This window comes from Pinus tabuliformis, chromosome Q (assembly GCF_031772625.1).
Source record: "Pinus tabuliformis cultivar Carrire ecotype Pingquan chromosome Q, CPIR1, whole genome shotgun sequence".
Taxonomy (NCBI): Eukaryota; Viridiplantae; Streptophyta; class Pinopsida; order Pinales; family Pinaceae; genus Pinus; species Pinus tabuliformis.
The window spans coordinates 1,262,182,962-1,262,200,315 of NC_142296.1; positions in this window are offsets into that span (position 1 = coordinate 1,262,182,962).

Consider the following 17,354-nt stretch of genomic DNA (forward strand, 5'->3'; position numbering starts at 1 on the left):
TACGCCGAGGTCACTAAAGGTTTTACACGGTTGTTGAAACAGAACGTACAATTCTTTTGGGACGAGATTGCCCAACAATCTTTTGATGCATTAAAACACGCGTTGACCCATGCACCGTTATTGCATCCTCCCAACTACAACCAGGACTACTTCTTATACCTCGCAGCTTCGCATTCCACCATTGGAATGGTGTTAGTTCAAGAAGATGAATTCAAAGCAGAGCATGTGATATATTATCTTAGTAGAACCTTAAATCCCACTGAGTTAAAATATTCGCATGTGGAGAAATTGGCCCTGGCAGCCGTTCAAGCTGTCCAGCGTTTTCGTCACTACATTCTTCTTCGCAAAACTACGGTTATTTCGGATTGCAACCCTATGATTTATATTTTGACAAAACAACTGCTAGGGGGCAAGTACTCTAAATGGATTGTCATCCTGCAAGAGTTCGACTTGGAGTTCGAGAAGTCCAAGTCTAAGAAATCTTTAGTTTTTGCGGAATTGATGTGTGATTTCCCGAGTGCTGACACAGAGACTGTGGCAGAGGAGTCCATTGCGGACGAATCTTTGTTTCTTATTAGCACTTTAGATCCGTGGTATGGGGATATAATCATCTATCTCCAAACCCAAACCTTTCGGCCTGAAGCTTCCAAGGAAGACCGTCGAAAAATTCGGTTTCGATCCCAGCAATACAGAATTATTGGAGATACACTTTATCGCCGGGGGGCAGACTTAGTTTTTCGACGTTGTTTAACTCACGAAGAGGCTGAGAGAGTTTTGAATGATTGTCACTCTGGAGCATGTGGCGGTCATATGTCTGGGTATGCCACAGCTCAGAAGGTGTTGCGCGCTGGCTATTTCTGGCCGTCTATGTTTAAAGATTGTATCCTTGCCGTCAGAAAATGCCACAACTGTCAAGTGTTTGATCGAAAGATGCGCGCTCCACCTGCTCCTCTCCACCCTATAATTGCCGCTGGTCCATTCGCCAAATGGGGTATTGACTTTATTACTTGTAACCCTCACTCGGCCGGGGGGCATGCGTATATCATCCTCGCGGTTGATTATTTTACAAAATGGGCCGAGGCGATGCCTACATTCGACGCAAGCGGCAAGACAGCTGCAGTTTTCGTATTCAATCATATCATAACTAGGTTTGGTGTCCCACAAGCAATCATTACTGACCATGGAAGCCACTTTCGAAACGTCATGATGACTGAGCTTACAAGCCAGCTTGGTTTGCGCCACGATAGCTCTACTCCTTATTATCCGCAAGCCAACGGTTTGGTTGAGTCAATCAACAAAGTTCTAGTCATCATGATTCGACGGATCATTGGTATCCATCGAACGAATTGGCATAACATGTTATTTTCGGCGCTATGGGCATATCGAACTTCAGTGAAAAATTCAACAGGTTTCACCCCTTTCCAGCTAGTTTATGGCTTAGAAGCTGTGTTACCTATTGAATGCGAAATCCCATCACTTCAAATGGCTGTCGAATTACTTCCAGCTACTTCCGAAGAGGAGAAACGGTTGTTATACTTGGCTAAATTAGATGAGACTCGACGTGACGCTACTTTAGCTATCGAGACTCACGCGAAACGAATGAAAGCTCAGTACGATAAAAATGTAACCCCTCGAAGTTTTTCGGAAGGAGACCTAGTACTATTATATGATCAAGCTAACGATAAGCTAGGTGCCGGAAAATTCGTTCCCATGTGGCATGGGCCCTACATTGTAAAGCGAAAGCTAGCAAAAGGGGCTTATGAGTTAGTTGATTTTGATGGGGACTCTTTGGGCAAACCCAGAAATGGACTTTACCTAAAGAGGTATTATGCTTAAAATGATGGGTATGGAGAAATTTTTAGATAGGTTAGATTTTCTTTCTAGCTAGCAAGTGTGTTAGTTTAGTCAGTGTGCTTAGCTTAGCAAGTGTGGTTTTTCGTCATTATTCTGGCTTATCTTGGTTTTACTCTTGATATTGTAGATGTCGACGCCTCTCCAAACATACATTGGATTTGCTGATGGTGCTTGTCGTAGTACACGAAATATCTCTTCCGCAGCTTGGGTTATCTATTCGCCCTCTGACGAGTTAGTTTCTATGCATGGGGTAAGCCTCGGTCAAACAACGAATAACATTGCAGAATACAGTGCAGTGGTTGAATTATTATCCGAATCTATTTCATTTGGAATTCGACGTTTGATAGTGAGGTTAGATTCTGAACTTGTTGTATTACAGCTTAATAGAGTTTATGCCATTAGAAATCCTGTGTTATTAAGGTTGTTTTTGAGAGTGCGTCTCTTGGAACGTGAATTTGATTACATTGAATATCAACATATTCCAAGGTCCTTGAATACATTAGCAGATGCAATTGCTTCTCGAGTGTTGGACAGACATTTATAATAATCATGCAAGTAAATTTAAGAACATTTCATCATACATGTTAAACAAGATAAGCCGGTAATAGTGATATATATAGATAGAAGTGTGTCAAAAAATATATACATCGTCTTCGATCATAGGTTGAAAACACCTTATGATCGGCAAAATGATAGTACAAAAAGTCAAAAATGTCACATGTGACTACAAAAGTGACTAGTCAATCACTGGTGGTGCTCTCTGTACGACACCACTGCGCGGGCTACCTTACGCAAAAATCTCCTAAACGGTCCAGGGACCGCGACTACAAAACGCTGAAGCCTGATAGGAATGTCGTCCATAGTAGTCTCAGGTATATCTGCCGTGAGACGCTCTAGATCATGCTCCAACTCGGCTAGTACGTCTGCAGCCGCGTCCTGTGGGGCCGGTACCGGTGCAGCTGGATGTAGTCTATCATAAGGCCGGAGGTTGGCTGGACGCTGTGGACCAACATCTGCATTTTGAAAAAGTTTTACTATTAGTTTTGAGACGATATATATAAAAAATACAAAAAATACATAATTAGGAAACTTGTGAAAATAAAAGTACCTCTGTCGTCCCATTGTTCTCCCTGTGGAAGAACCATGTCCGGATCACCTCTGAAATCCATTCCGGCATAAGGAAAGTCCTGTATCACAAAAAGCTGGCCCTCTAACCAGTCAAAGTAACTGTCTGAGAATCGAACCACTGCCGCACCCTCGTCAGGATGCCGGGCCATCACCGCAACCCATCGAATCAGCTTTGGCTCCCGAGGACCCAAGTCATCAACAGTGAGTTGCTGAGGGATCAGCATTGGAACTCTCTCCAAGGCAAAGCTCACGACTATAGGCCCATATCCAAAAGTCTTTAGTCGTCCGTTCTTTGCCTTGGTCAGTTGGCTCTTCATATGAGCCGACACAGCTTCACACCAGTTGAAAATGGTGCCTTGGTAACAGTCAATTGCCATCCGCATTTGGGATCCGGAAGCAATGTGCAAAGCGGCCGCGCCGCAAATTCTGGTGACCGTGAACGCAATGACTTTGAGTTCAGGCAGAGTGATGTGTTTTATCTCTATGCCTTTTGAATGGTGAGCCCCACGTGTGCACCAGTCCTCGCGAAGACTATCAAGGGGTTGGCCACCCGGCCTAGTCCCCGCAAGATTGAGTTGCTCACCTCTGTTGGGCAAGCCAGTGAGAAAGTATACATCCGAGGGCTCTATCTCGAGCTGGTGCCCTCCTATGTAAAAGCATTGTTCTTGCACGTTCCATCGCTCAACCAGCCATTCCAAGAATCTTACCTGGCCCCTCATGCCCGGTATGGTCCAATATTTGTATAACCCGCATGCTCTTAGGGCATCCAGAGAAGGTTGGTGATTTATTGCAGCTTCATCTTCCTCTACATGCTCTCTCTCTCTCCAGTCTAACATGATTAATGCCCTGCATAGCAAAAAAGACAATTAGAAATTGATTTGAAGAATTTTGGTGGTTTTTTGAGGGAGTTGGGGTTTTGAAATGCGCATTACTCGGAGGACGCACCCCAGCTTTGTAGCACAGGGCGTCCGGACGCAGCTGGCCTGAAGGCGGGCTGCGTCCCCCGACCGTTTTCCCGTATGAGAAAAAGTCGGGGGACGCAGGTCACCCGAAGGGCACCTGCGTCCGCCGAGAGGCGCATTATAAAACCCAAAACCCCCCAAAAAAATGAAACTAAGACCTAAAACTTAATTCTAAACGGATAGAAATGCAGAGTAGGATGTGTAAAATACCTGGATGAAGCGGCGTTCGATTCCGACGGTCAGATTTTCCACAGCGACCACGGGAAGTTTCTTGTCAAAAGCTCCTTTTTCAACCTCCAAAGTCAAACGGTAAAAATGACATGGTAAAAGGTCTTTTTATAGGTTTTTTGGGTGAATTAGTTCATTTTTTACCATGAAAAGATGTTTTTCGACGTATTTTTGCCTATTTTAAACAGGTATGAGTAATGTGTTGCTTTTGTACAGGACAAAAGGACTTCGAGGGAAATTGTCATTTTTCACAAATAAAAATATCAGAGTCATCTTTTAAGCCCTTTTCTGACTCCTAAAACATGAAAAGATCGCCGAGTGTTTCTTTTTCACTCGTTAAAACGGAATTAAAAGACGGTCCCCTTTTAGCTCTTTTCTGACCGTAAAATCAGGAAAAGATTGCCGGGTTTTTGTCGTTTCAAACTCGATAAGGAAATAAAACGACGTGTCCTTGATCGCTTTTTACTTTTCAGGTCGACGACACTATCATGAAAGTACTCCTTGGTCGCAAGATCAAGCGGTTCCCCCAGGTATTATTTTATACTTTTTCGGGCTTGAGGGACACAAATTTACGAAAAAGTTCAACTTGGAGTTTCCTTAAGTTTTTCAGACTCTCTAAAATTGAAAAACGCCGAGTTTCTCCTATACTGGGCTCGTTAAACTTTTACAGTAAAGGACCTGTTCAATTACAAACAGGAACGAACCACTCCTTCCTAGGGTTCGAATTTAAACTAGGTTGGACTCGTCCGAAGGATGAGCTTATAACCAAGCATATGTTATCCTCCTCAAGCTTGTTAAAAATAAAGAGGTACTTGCCAGAAATGGTGGGGGAAAAGAGAGAAGAATGAGCCTATTTGTTACCTTTATCTCAAAAGAAACTTTATTACCACTCTTGAACACAACACTTTTGCATTCACCTGGGTTGGGAAATCTTTTACCTCACAGTTGACCAAATCACTTTGAAAGTCTTTAACCGGGTTCCAGGGGTTAACTTTGAGTTATTCGTCACCAAACCATCTGTCGTGTCGTTATGTGTTCAAGAGGTCTGCAAGCAAAACTTTCATCTGCAAAATACTTGTCATCCATTTGACCATCCCTGAGTCAGTCCTTACAGCAACATTTCTTCAACTTGAACAATGATTTCGTGTTGCAGGCTTGCCTGCAACGAGTCGCTTTCTATCGACATCGACACATTATCTAGAAAGATGACTTAGGAATCGACAGTACCTTGAAGTCTGCATGCATCAATGGCAGGTTTCTCGCCTTTGACGACAGTTTACATCATTGACTTTCGATCAAAGGATTCCGTGAAGTGTTCGACATCAGAACATCTATTCACATTTCACGGGTTGTGCTTGGTACTTTGAGAACCATTGACATTACTGGTGGTCTCTCTCACGCTTGTTAACAGTTCACATCATCGACTGGTAATCAAGTGGTTTCTAACATGTTCGACATCAAATCATTTAATCACATGCTTAGAATCGTACCAATTCGGGAAGTAGAAGTGAAGACCCTGGATCTAGTTTCTACCATCCAGGCTGCGAGGAGTTTTGTATTCATTATCTATGTAGACTAATCATAAACAGATGGCTGCGTCCATACTGTGTCTACAAAAGTCTATAAAATGATGTACTGCAAGATCATTCCTGTATCAGAATAGTTAGTCCATTAGTTAAAGTTTTGAATCTGAGTATGGGAATGCCTACCTCAGTGATGATATAATCTTATACATGTATTTTGTGTTGAAAATTGCAGGTTCCAACCAGGTCATCCACAAGACAATCCTTGAAATGATAAAGCGCTTCACCCTTCCTAGAATTACAAAACCCTAATCTATTCCAGGCTTCGCACTTTAGGGGGCAATCTGTTACACTAAAAAATGTCACCTTGACTACTTACAGTTAGTATGGCTCAAATCAACAGTCATGCTACCCTCTTAGGCAAGTCTATGCCTCTGTTATCCATCTCAAACTCAAAGAAGAGAGAAAGTCTTGTAAAAACTATGTTTATCTCTGGGGTCGCAGGTTCTCTCTAGTCTTACCTGCGGGGACGCTGACCATGTTCACAAAAGCTGCGTCCATGGACGCTCTGTATGTAAAGGGACAGGTGCGTCCTTCTGTAAAAGGCAAAATGCGCAAGTTTTATCTTGAAAAAGTTACTTGTGGTTACTTCTAGAACATTCTAGAGGTCGGTTTGATGAAATGGATGCGCCTCCAGTTGGTTCATGTATCTCTATTAAGAGGGAACTTATCCCATCAATAAGGGAGCTATCCCACCCAAAGAGGGGGATGATCCCATTGATGGTGGACCTGAATAACCTCTTTACAGCACTATAAATAAAGACATTGAGCCAGAAGGAGGGGAGGTTGGAGCTATACATTTTCTTTGGGTAAATGCTGCAGGATTTAGGTCTTCCATTAGAACCTTTGTGAGGAGAGATTGTCTTTACATGATTCTACTTGGAAGTGGGTGAGCTTTGTCAAAGTAGAGGAAAACCCTTGATGGACCCTGGGAGGAACTTGCACAACACCAAGGCCAGGTTGTAAGAGTTTCTTTGTTTCGTTATTAATACAAACTGGTTTATTTTTCTCAATAGCTTGTGTTAATGAGTTATTTCATGTGTTCCTTGGTCTGCATGTTGAATATATGTTTTATTATATGAAATGCAAGTGCTTGGTAATTGTTTGATTGTTTGTGGTTGCAGGAATTGACATGAAGGAGGAGCTCATCCGGATCGTCAAGAACGGACTTCAACAATAGCGTTTTGGAATAAGGTAAGCCTAAACACTTGTAGTTTTCATATTGTAAAAGGTGTATTTAGAGAAAGATCACTCCATTTTGTCTTGTTTGTCATTAGAACGTCTTAGACTTCTAGGAAGGTCAACCGTGTCCGCACTTTTGACCAATTCCGTGTGACAGTATCGCAATATTGGTATTAAAGAAAAAGATTTTTGATTTGGAGAGATTAACTTCCATACTTGTGGCCTTTGCAAAGATGTTTAGGATTTGTTTATATGTTGTAGCTTCTTTGACTGTGGGGACTCCTTGTAGCATAGTATCGTCTACAAATTGTTGATGCGTTAGAGCCTGACCATTCTCAGTTAGTTGAAGGCCATTAATCTTACCTGTTACTTTAGCATGCTTGATGGACCTACCAAGTCCTTCCATCATGAGAATGAAAAGAAATGGTGAGAGTGGGTCTCCCTGTCTGAGGCCTCTGGAAGGACAAAAAATCTTTGAGGGAGAGCCATTCACCAAAATGGACAAGCTGGAGGAAGTGACTAAGGCCATCACCCACCTGACCCAATTATGATCAAAACCAAAAGCAATAAGTACCCTCTTAATATATGTCCAGTTTACCTTATCATAAGCTTTGGCTATATCTAATTGCATGATCATTCCAGCCTGCCTTTTACTACTTAAGGAGTGAACCACCTCTTGGACTTGAATGATGTTGTCTAAAATTTGTCTGCCTTCCACATAACCAGATTGCTCCCCAGACACCAGGGTAGGAAGCAGAGGTTTAAGTCTATTAGCCACTACTTTGGATATTATCTTGTAAACCACATTGCATAGAGCTATGGGTCTAAACTTATCTCGAGTTTGAGCAATGTCCTGCTTAGGGATAAGGCAGATAAAGGAGGTATTGAGCACTTTCAAAATAGTTTTGCTCAACCTGGAATCCTCCACTACATTCGCAATATCCTTCTTTACAATATTCTAGCACGCTTTAAAAAAATCCACATTAAAACCATCCGGGCCTGGTGCTTTTCCATTCTACATTTCCTTAAGGACATCATCTACCTCCTTTTCAGAAACTGGCCTATTTAGATTGAAATTGTCCTCTCTGGAAACCATCTTTGGTATATTTTTAGTTATCTCACTGATGGATTGTTCTCTATCTGCATTGCTTTCCTGAGTAATGCTTCGGAAATGTTGAACTAACACATCTTCAATATTCTCATGGGAGGTGAGAATATTCCCTTCTACGTCCCTAATTGAAGATATTATGTTGTGCGTTCTATTCGCCATGGTGGACTTGTGAAAAAATTTCATGTTACGCTCCCCTTCTTTTAGCCATTGAACTGTAGACTTTTGTCTCCAAAAAATTCCTTGTGTTTACACAAATTATCCCATTCTTGATGATACTTATCCACTTGGTTACTTTTGACTCTATCAAATCCATCCTTGATCAGAGCTTGGTTGAGAACCTCCATTTTGTTTTCAACAGATTTTTTCTCCACAAAAATATTGCCAAAATCCTTTATGTTCCAATCTTTTAGTTTGACTTTGATATGCTTTAATATTTTATGAAGAAGAAACATTCTTGTACCCTAAATTTGTAAATCTTCTGCCCACCATTCTTTAATATTGTTGAGGAAATTTGGATGGGAGAGCCAAATATTTTCAAATCTGAAAGGTCTATTTCTGAGAAAACCCATACCTTTGATCTCCAGTAGGACCGTCTAGTGATCTGAGCCTCCAAAGGGGAGAACTTCCATTATTATTTCCTTATTTGTTAGCATCAGATCCTCAGAGATCATGAATCTGTCTAACTTTGAGGCTACCTGAGACTCTCCTCCTCTTTTATTATTCCAAGTAAAGAGGCCTGTATTTGTTTCAGTATCTACAAGGTTCATATTGTCTATAAAGGTTTGAAACTCTAAAGAGTCTTTACTTAGAATTCTGATTCCTCCTTTTTTCTTCGAAAGAGATTTGATCATGTTGAAATCCCCTCCCATGATCCAAGATATTCCTGCATGTCTGTCTCTGAGATCCACCAGTGAGTCTAGAAACTTGAGTTTGTCATCTATTCTTTGAGGGCCATAAACATTTGTGACCAGATAGTTGTACCTGTCTCCTACAGGTTGAATAACCACTGATAGATAGTTCCTGGTAGCTTCAACGTCTAATATGATGATTTTTAGAGGGTTCCAAAGAGTGAGAATTCCCCTCGCTGAATCCTCTGCTTTTACCTCTAGAAACTCAAATCTATTGAGCCATTTACTATGGATTTGTCTTAATTTTTGAATGGAACATTTTGTTTCTTGGATAAAGATAATATCCGACATTTCTTGTTTCATCCTATTACTAAGAATTCTCTGCTTTCTCTTACTCCCTATACCTCTGATATTCCAAGATATCAACTTCATGATTAAAGATTTGTAAAGGAGTAGCTGGCTAGATCTTTCATCTTACCTGAGTCTATCATTAGCTTGCCACATTCCATCAAGAGTTCATTTTGCTTTTTCCTGCCTCTTTTCTTACTTGGGTTTCTTGTTGCTAGTCCCGGAGTTGTTTTCATTGTCTTCACCCCTCTATTATCCTGCTTATCTATATATTTTCCTTTCTCCATCTCATTAGCCTGTGTTTTCCATAAAAACAACTGCTGTATTCTATTGAGCTCTTCTTGAGGTACCGAATCCACTCCTCTCGTGGCTCCCTGAATCAAGAACCCTTCCAGATCTAGGTTTTCTTTATCAAGGATCTCCTGTAGCTCATGGTCCTCAAGGTCCATTTCACTCTGGGTCATCTCCTGATCCATCTCAAGTTCTGTATCACTCATCATGGTTTCTTTCTGATAATCAGTTTCCTGAGTTTGGTTACATTCTACTTCTTTTTCCTTTTCCCTAGGATTTCCTTCCATTGCTTGATCTTCCTTTGTGATCTCTTCATTTTCCTCAAGAACTTGGAACTTGTTTTGACTGGCCTTTAGCCCTTCCCCTTGATGTTGCTTTGGTCCTCTCTTGCCGCCTTTTCCTTGATTTACCACTTTCTAGTAGCTATCTGTTTCCTTCGCTGTGTTAGCCTTGCTGTTATTTACCACTTTACCGAGTGGATAGTCTCTAAATAGATGCCCATGTTCATGACATCTACGACATCTGAATGGAATATGCTCATAGTCTACTGTTTGCACCCATTCTTCATCAAAAACTTCCAGGATCACTTCATCTGGTAGAGCTCCTGATAGATCCATTTCCACACATATCCTAGTGAAGGAAGTGTATTTCCCTCTTCTTGTGGCTTCAGAAGCTTTGACAAAATGACCTAATTTATTGCCTATGGCTGTTAACAATTCATTTTGCCAGTAATCAAGAGGTAATGAATAGAGTCTTACCCAGACTGGTACCAAAGTAAAAGTCTCACGTTTCGGGACAAAATTCATCATCCATGGCCTCATGTAGAGTCCAGCTGCTGCATAGAAGTAGGGTCCTCCTTCAAATACTCTGTCCTTGTCTTCAATATTCGTGAACACCACAGTGAAGAATCCCTTTGACCCAAGATGAAGGTCAATGCTCCCTTTAGGTTTCCAGTGATATTTGATCCATGTCTGTAATGCTTTTTTAGTGGGCCATAGTCCCATGAACTTACAGATAATAGCATAAGTTCTCATGTGGTCCCTGTGTGCCTGCAGAGCAGGGTCATTTAAAATAACTTTGGGTGTGAACTCAACTTTGGGTTTGCAGGGTCCCTTTTGTTTCTTATCTTTAGTGCCCTGTTTTTTGTCTTCTACCTCCTTGTCCTTTGTGCCATTGATTTCCTTATTGTTGGCTTCTACTGTTTCCTCTTCCTCTGAAGTACCTCTAGCATTTTCTAGAGGTTTCTTACCTCTACTTGCAATGGCCTCCTTGAAGGAGGGAGTGGCTCTCCCTCCTCTGCGACCCTCCATAGGGAACACTGTCTGCAACTCGCTGAAACCCTAGAAGATTGCCTTCGTTGTTCCGCTCCCACCTTTTCCGAGTGAATGTTTCCAAAAGGTGAGCGAGCTTGGCCCAAGTAAGCATCCCCGCGACTAGTCCACGCCCTCGCTCGGGTTTGAGCACAAGACCTAACCATCATGACGAGTCCGACTTTACCAACCAGCCGCCTCCGCCGCCCTTTGGATGCAGATATTTTTGACTAAGCATTGTCAAAATGAAAATTCGATTTCCACAGAGACAGGATAGGGGTGATTGATAATCCCTTTATTGTTGAGATGGAGTGTTGAAAATAACAACAAGAAATGCTAAATATATAAGTGCTAAAAATGACATTGCTATAAATAGAATTTCGAGATACATTCCAATTTTAGTTAGTCCTTGAAATAAAATTGAGAATTAAAATTCGAATTTGACATTAGCAGTTGTTTGAAAAATAATTAATTCTTTCATCTTGAGTTAATTAGTTGGAGAAAATCAAACATGAAGTCTATGTGAGGGCATGCAACAGTTATCCCTTTGATTGAGGAAGTTATCCATTAATTAAGGAGATAAGGATGAGTTGTAATTTGAGTTGTAATTAGTTAGCTCATTTAACTGAGTTAAGTCCAGCTAGATTAGTTCCAATAGTTGGAGGAACTGATTGTGAGTTTAGTTAGTTAATGCATGCATGCATGTAACTACTGCACTTCAGATAACTGAATATTCTCTCATAAATAACTCATGCATGTCAGTTCTGTCAGAGACCCAGTTGAGATCAGATGATGGGACAGTGTACTATCAGTTGCAGGAATATTCCATTGAGGATATCCCTTACATGCAAAAGGAATTCATTCCTTGAGGATTGCGCAGTTATTTCTGAGTTGTGTGAGCTGTGTGAGGTGAGAATTCACACAGGTGGCAGCATTGGACCCCAGGAGAAGCTGCGGAAGGAAATAGAAGGCTTAGAGGATTATGGGAAGGCACATGTTGTGTCTATTCAGTCTGTGAGCTGTATTGAGGGATTGTACTGAGAGCTGGATAGCTTGTGAGCTAAATTTTTGTGTAACCCGGAGATATTTCCACTTGTATGATAATACAGAGATCGGGGTTTTTTAGCTGAGGCTTTCCCCAGAGTATTCTTCTGTGTTCGTGTGTGATTGATTTCTCATTCTCTGTTATATGTGTTTTATTGTATCTTTCTCATAATCGATTAAGCTTCCGCAAGTTTGTTTGTAGAAGTACATCAAGTATTTTGCTTTAGTATATTGCATTATTAGGTGATCTACAGTGGGAATTTCTACAAGAAGTTGATGTACCAACTAACCCCAATGAGGCTCACAAACTTTTGGTGCTTCATCTCCTAGGATTTGGTTTTTTTATGTTTAGGGTTTTCCATTGTTTCTCAATAATAAAAAGGCCATTGAGCCTCATTATAACACAACTCAAAAGGCATGTAGTTGTCACATATCTTCTAAGAGATAAGCTATCATCGCCCAAGCTAGTTTGTTTCCTTTATGCATGTCAACAATTTTCAGTATTTGTTATTATTTAATTGAAGTTCGGTTTTCATTGTATCTTCATGTTTATATTTAAATTTGTATTTCATTTCATTCCTGCATTAGAGCGATCTGTTATTTCTCTGTTTTCTATGCATCTCCCCAACAAGATCGAGGTATAAGGAGTTATTACTTGAATTGATTGAACTCTTGCAAGGTTGGCCTCGCCGGCCCCAATGACCTCCCATGGCAGGAGAAAAGAAAGATGAGGGAGTAAGAGATCCTTTCAAACTATTGCTCGAAGAGGCCCTCAACCGATAAAGGAATGTGATGATGGATAAATTTTCTCAGATCCTTTGGCAGGTATTAGCGAGCAAAGCACCTTCATCCAACAATAAATTCAGAGGTGTCGCCCCCTTTTGATGTACAATTAACTTTGACATTCCTATATTTGAAGTCTAAATAGACACAGATGTTGTAGATAGATGATTAAATCTGCAGGAAGGATATTTTTCAGTCCATAATTTTCGAAAAGGGAAAATATTACTTTTGCACTCCTCAAAGTCTCCCCCCACATCAAGGACCAGTGGGAAACCTATTGTAAACAGAGGGACGAGAAGTAACCCTCATTATTTTCAGTCGCACATACTTGGAATCTTTTTTGAGATGTTGTCAAGGAAAAATATTACCTTGTCGGGAGCTATGAACATAAGTACAAGGAATGGATCACACTGCGGCAAGGAATGGACCAAGGTGTGCTAGAGTTCACAAATATTTCTCATACCCTTCACATAAAGTTGGTTATAAGGATTTTGAGTGGCATATGGAACTCAAGTACCGCAACTATATGCACAAATATATCCAGGACAAGATAGAGTTCTTGGACATCTCCTTGCTTAGCGCCGCATATCGATATGTTGTAAAGATTGAGTATAAATTTAAACAGAAGAAGCGATACTTTGGATTTGTGAATCTGAAGCAGGGAAAAGGTGCCCCTAAAAAACATAGCAAAGGACAAATCCAAGGTGGGGTGACGTAGGAAAACCCATCGAAGCCACAAGTAAAGAATAGCACCATGAAGACGAAGAAGGACACATTAAAATTACATGAGTTTCACAAGAGCCCCACTCATAACACAAATGAGTGTTGTGCCATGCAATGCCTCGTGGCTGCTCTGAAAGCTTTAGAGTCAGATACATGTTCTGAATGTGATTTGGAACTCAATAAGGGGAAGTAGATTGTCAACGCAAATCCCCTTTCCATTGTTTCGACCACTAAGGTCCAGAAGATTGAGCCCAAAGATCCAAAAGAGGGTGGGTGTCTCTTCCACTCACATATGTGGGTGAAGGTTTCTTTGCTATAGTTCATTGTCGATAGTGGAAGCCAAAGAACCTTATCTCAGCTAAGGTTGTGAAGCAGTTGGGCCTATTGACAATACCACACCCACAACCTTACACCATCATATGGCTCCACCAAGGGAAATATCTACGTGTAAGCCATTAGTGCCACTTGCCCTACAACATCATGCCCTTCACGGATGAGGTATTATGTGATGTTACTCCCCTTGAGGTTTGTAATATATTATAAGGCTAAAGATACTTATGGAAGTGTCACGTTGTGTATGAGTCTGGGCCTCACATTGTTATTATTACTTTGGGAAGTAAGCTCTACAGGATATCGAAGGTATTTCCACCCGTGAAAATTCCTAATCCTCAAGGAACCCCTACTGCAGCAAATTTGAATCTACTTCACTCGCTTGATTTTAATTGCATTCATCAAGTTATTCTTTTGAATAGTAAAGAAAATTACTTCTGCATCCTACACTACTTTAAATTTGATTTACATGAAACAAGGAAACTGAGCAAAGAACAATATACATAGGACACAATTATTTTTGAACAAAATAGTCCTCGAAAAAACCCAATATGGGAAAAACGATGCAGCAGCTCTAAGGATTTATTATTATGCAGGAGAAAATTTTGAATACAAATGTAGGATTCTCAACTAGCAATCCTTTACAGAGAAAATACTAGTGGAAAATCTGAGTGGGTTTTACCTCACTTCACCAGATAGATTCCGGTTGATCCGACAACAAGACTGGCTAACCCCAACCCCTTTTGCGTTGGCCCTGTGTCAGTTCTTCTTCCCACTACATTAGGTTTCCCGGAAGTTCTAAATTTTTGCGTGGAAGGCATCTTTCTCCTCTGCGCTAGCCCTTTTGGCTCCGCATCAAGGCTACGTGGGCCCAGACTGGCCCAGCGGCGGTCCTCCTGGCTACTGCGTTGCCTCCACAAACTTCTCTTTGCCTCTCTATTAATATTCTCTGGAAAGTCCTTCTCCCAAATTCTCACTACCCCTCAGCTGCAATATCTCCCCAATCAAATTCCCTCCTGAGAACTTCTCACCTTCGAAAATCGATTTCCTCAATCTCCTCGTGTGTGTCTAACTGAACCCTAAGCCTCCTTCTTATACTTTTCTCATTGAGTCTTCAACGGTCAATATTAAGTATCTAACAACGGTTAAGATTAAAACATTACTTGATTTTCCTTCTAGATCATTCTCACCCATATTTTGATCAATACCCATTAATATTTTGATTTTCCAAAGTTTAGACTTAGGAACCCCATTAAAAATATTAATTATTTTAATAAAATACAATCCATGTGGAATTTCGCCAAACGGTTTCTGGGTTCTTTATAACTCATGTTCCTTAGCATATCCACGAATTTTCAAGGCTAGAGCATGTTCTATGCTACCAAAAACTAACATTCCCTCTTAGTTAGGAAAGTGCTTTAGCAACAATATCCAACTACATGTTGCTTTGTTTCTGAAACACCTCATTTCCACATTGTTGCTGCCATTAACATTGTGTTGTTGTTGCTACTGTACTTCTATCCATGACACTGGCACTGCCATTGTTGCATCTGTGCTACAACTCCCTCTCAAATGTTACATTTGTTATGCTGTTAGCACTGCCACTCCTAACACTACATTCGTACTGCAACTCGGTTGCTGAGAGAAGCAACTGAAAAACATACAAAATCACTGAACTTAACTATGTTCATCATAATACCATGAGTTTTGGAATCTGATTGCTACTAGTCTCTGACCCTCTGAATCTTTTGCGCTGCTACTGAGTTCTGCACTATTCCATCTGCATTGTTGCCAACCTTGCTCTGCACTGATCAGTCCTGGTCTCAAGCTACTGCATCTGTCCTCCAAACAATCCACTAGATCATCTGAAACTAATTCCATCTCACTATTGTTTAATCTTGGGCTCCCATAGCAAGGAATTGGTACAATAGGTGGACTCCTCAAGGATCGTGCCCACATGTAGTCCTCCTGACTACAACTCAATATCGCCACATTTTCCTCTTGGAGATGCGTTGGAACTCATGGAAAACTCCTCTTTGTCAATATTTTTTGGAGAAGCCTTAGGATCATGTTTCTCATCCTTATCCTTTTGCTTCAAAGGACATTGGGATGCAAAGTGGCCCACCGCGCCACATCTGAAACATTTCACCTTTGAAATGTCCTTCTTTCACTTCTGCTTCTGCCATCCATTTGATGTTAGAGCTTCATTTTCCTCCTCCTCCTTGGTCTTCGTGCCATTCTCACTATTTCCATTGAGGTTGACCTTAACTAGGCCCCTCCTTAATTCCTCACGTTGAAGATATGCCCACATCTCCTCCCATGAAGGTAGTCTTTCCCTACCCAATATACTTTGGACGAAGACTTGCCATTCATCTAAGACTCCATTCAGGGTTATTCTTACCATCACGATAGACTGAGGAGTGGACCCCATTGCAAGAAGCTGGTCTCTAGTGTCCTGAAGATGTTAAAGATAGGAGTTAACTCCTTCTCCCTTCTACATCAAGGTATGTTGCAACTTCCACTCTACGTACATCTTCTATTGTTCAGAAGGGCCTTCATACAGAGAAGACAAAGCTTCCTGCATCTCTCGGGCTGTATCCTTTCCTTGCAAGTGTGAGATGACATATCTCGAACTCCATCGATAATGAGCCTCTTCGCCTTCCCCTTCTCGGCCTATTACTTATTCCTTTGATCATTGTCAACAGGAACAACCATAGTACTCTTGATGTAGGCTTTGAGATCGCACTCCTCCAAAAAAAACTAAGATTCTGGTTTTCCATATGACATAGTTGGAAGCTCCTTCCAACCTATCCTGATCTCTGAGCCCATGCGATGCCATCTCACCCAACTGTTGAACTGACTCCTCTAGTCACTTCTCAGTTTCCCAGCAAGCGAGAAATTCAATTTTTTTGGCAAAAAGTTCTCTAAGGAGAAAATTACCCTTCTATGTGTCTTCGCTCTTTTCTGACAGATTTCTGCCCCAACAGAAGCTACGCCCTACAAGCACTGTTCTGAGGCTCTTCGTCACTCTCTCTACCTCAAAAAACTCACGAACTGAAAATCGTACCTCTCTATCGACTCTCTTAAAGAGAGATTTCCTCTGAATCTCGGCTTCCTGACAAGGATTGCGCAATCCCTTCGGGGGGTTTCAAATTGCTGCCAAGTACAGCTTTTGGCCTCTATGCTCAGCGTTGTGTCCTATGTATCTTGTTCTTTGCTCAGTTTCCTTGTTACATAGGACACAATTATTTTTGGACAAAATAGTCCCTGAAAAAACCCAATGCGGGAAAACCGATGCAACAACTCTGAGGGTTTATTATTATGTAGGAGAAAATTATGTATACAAACATAGGATGCTCAAATAACAATCCTTTACAGAGAAAATACTAGAGGAAAATATGAGTGATTTTTACCTCACTTCACCCAGCAGATTCCGGCTGATCCGACAACAAGGGCTAATCCCGACTCCTTCTATGTTGGCCCTGCGTAGGCCCTTCGTCATCCTTTCAGGATTTGCGTAAGCTCTTATGCCCATTGCATCAACTTTCCCAGCTGTTCTGAATTTCTGTGTGGAAGACAACATTCTCCTATGCATTGGACCTTCTAGCTCTGTGTCAAGGTTGTGTCGG